We start from the raw sequence: 2,851 nt of genomic DNA, 5'->3' as shown, positions 1-2,851 counted from the left end.
TTATATTTCATCTTCTATTGTTATTCATCTTCTAGTTTCTAATTAATTCATTGTTATATATACTTCCAACTTTGTTTATTATTTTCTATTATTTTTATATTTCTCTGAATGGTGGTTGTATTTATCTCTGTTTTGTTTTGTTTTTTAGTCCTGATACAGACCTGAAATTCAGGTTGAAATCTGCCTCAAAAAAATAAGTTTTTTGTTCATTTCCTGACCGCACCCCCGACAATCTTTTCAGAATAATGATTTTTTAAATCGCTTATTTTTTATCTTTTTCAATTTCTCCCTCATACATAGGACAAATTACATTTTAAAATCGCAACCTCGATTATCGATTTACTCTAAATCTTCGGATTTCTAATATATGAGGGTCCCTTAATATGTTTTCGGGTGTTTAGAAAACGAAACTGCTATCAAGTTCGCGACCTCAATTATCGATTTATTTTAACTTTTCGGATTTCTAATATATGAGAATACTGTTATTACTATTAATACTATTATATACATAGTTTCAGACGAGTAGAAAATGAAACTAATATCGATTTTAAGATCGCGACCCCGACTATCAATTTATTTTAACTTTCCAGATTTCTAATGTTTTTTTTTTTGTTTTTTTTTCCAACGCCACAGGAAGTGAGCTATTACGCCATTTTCCCTCTCGCAGCCCAATACAATTTTACTCTTCCTCTTAGTTGGTCCGTATCCTGCCGAAGATCTTCTAGACCAATACACGTTAAAAGATGGTCCCCATCCATGTCCCCCATGTTACATAGAGGACATTTCGGGGAATCTACGATGCCAATTCGATGGAGGTGTTTTTGGCGCAGATCATGTCCTGTTACTAGCCGAAAACAGGCCACTCCCTCAGCTCTGCTAAGATTGCCAGGGATTCTTTTTTCGTTATCCAGTAGGCTCTCCCACTTCTTTCCTTCCGCTTGAACTTTTTTTCTAGCACTTGTTCTTTCCTTGGATATCTAATGTATGAGGATCCCATTATATATTTTCGGATGAGTAGAAAACGCAATCGATTTTAAGATCACTCGCTCGTGTAACGATATATTTTAACTTTTCAGATTTATTACATGTGAAGGTCCTTTCTATATTTTCGGACGTGTAAAAAACCAAAATACAATCTATATTTTACGATCAAGAGCTCGGTATCGATTTATTTTAACTTTTCGGATTTCTAATGTACAAATGTATTCGTCTCTCGTCAAATTTGGCTGCAGAAGATAATGGGCATTTATTATAGATTATAGGTGTTGCTACTTGTAAAAATTTTATTTATATCAAGGTATCTATGTACCTTAAGACTGATTCCTTTGAACGAGATAACTTGATCTATGCATTGTAAAAGACCAAACAACATCTAGACGAATGTGCTCACTGTCGCCTTTCAATAGCCTATCTCCAAGTTCTTTCCTTATCTCCAACTGCTGCAGATTACTTCATAGCAACAATTCTATAATGTGAGGAGCTTATCGAAAGAATGTATCCTGACCCTCCAACCAAACCGAAAGAAAAGCGTTACTTTAAAGAAAAACTCTAATAATAATTGAACTACTGAGATAACATTTGGACCTACCTTGCAGGGCTCCATCAGGACTAAAAAAGGATACAAATTCTAATATAACCATGAGAGATAGTTGACCGTGGATGAATTATATGAGGAGAAGATGGTTGGGGGGTGCGGTTAAAATAAAACATAAATAAGTTGAGTTATAAAAATAAAATAAAAATATTGACCTACTTTACACCGAGCTTTATGCCTTACGCTTAAACTTGTTCATAACTTTTTTTCTACTAGAGAATCCAGGAATTTCATTATCCTTACACCTCCCCATGGTAAAAGGGTACATTTTGAAAAAAAAAACCTCACGAAAATCAGTCCTGTAATTCAAAAGTTTTTTGTGGACAAAGATTCGATCATTCCATCGTTCATAACTACTTAATTTAGTTATAAGTTTTATTTTCCACTTCTCTCATCACTTTATTTTATTAATTTCATTGTGTACAACTATTTACTTTATGTCATTCTGTTTATATTTTCTTTTCTTTATTTTATTTATTCATTGGTTGTTATCTTGTTCTATTCTTAGCCCTGATGAAGGCTAGAAATTCTGGCCGAAACGTTGGCACGATTAAATAAGTTACTTCAAATTCTAATTTATGGTAATAAAATAAGAAAATAAATAGCATGAAATTAAAGTAAACTAAGGTGCGGCTAATTATGATTTAAAATCTCTCTATATATAAAAGGGAATGATCAAATATTTGTCCACAACCAACTTTTGAATTACAGGACCTATTTACGTGAGGTTTTTTTTTTCAAAATGTACCCTTTCACAACGGGGAGGTTTAAAGATAATGAAATTCCAGGATTCTCTAGTAGAAAAAAATTTATGAACAATATTAAGCGTAAGGCTCGAGGTAAAATAAGTCAATAATTTTTTTTTTTTTTTAAAAGAGCATTTCATATACGTTTCTATTTTCTTCTTAAAGTACCAAATACTATTTTTCAAAGAAATTAAAAATTAGGAATTTTTCACATTGATTTATTCGGAAGATTGTTTTTTTTTCTTTCATTGACTATTTTTCATGTATTCATTCATAACTCTTCTTCATTTTATCCAATTCGTACGTTAATATAACCTCTGAAAAGCTAAATGTCTGTACTTTCAGCCAACATAGATGAATGAAAAATTAATGTTTTTTTTAAGGTTTTGAAATAGCCACCATTTTTTATTCACCTACCTATACTTGGCAGACTCATCAATTTTGACTAGTAATTATACATAGTTTTCATTAAAGTAATTAAAAATTGGGGTGAGATAACTGCCTTTTTTTC

This window comes from Halyomorpha halys, unplaced genomic scaffold (assembly GCF_000696795.3).
Source record: "Halyomorpha halys isolate HHAL.00 unplaced genomic scaffold, Hhal_1.1 Scaffold1100.1, whole genome shotgun sequence".
In the NCBI taxonomy this organism is placed as follows: Eukaryota; Metazoa; Arthropoda; class Insecta; order Hemiptera; family Pentatomidae; genus Halyomorpha; species Halyomorpha halys.
This window is presented reverse-complemented; position numbering follows the sequence as displayed.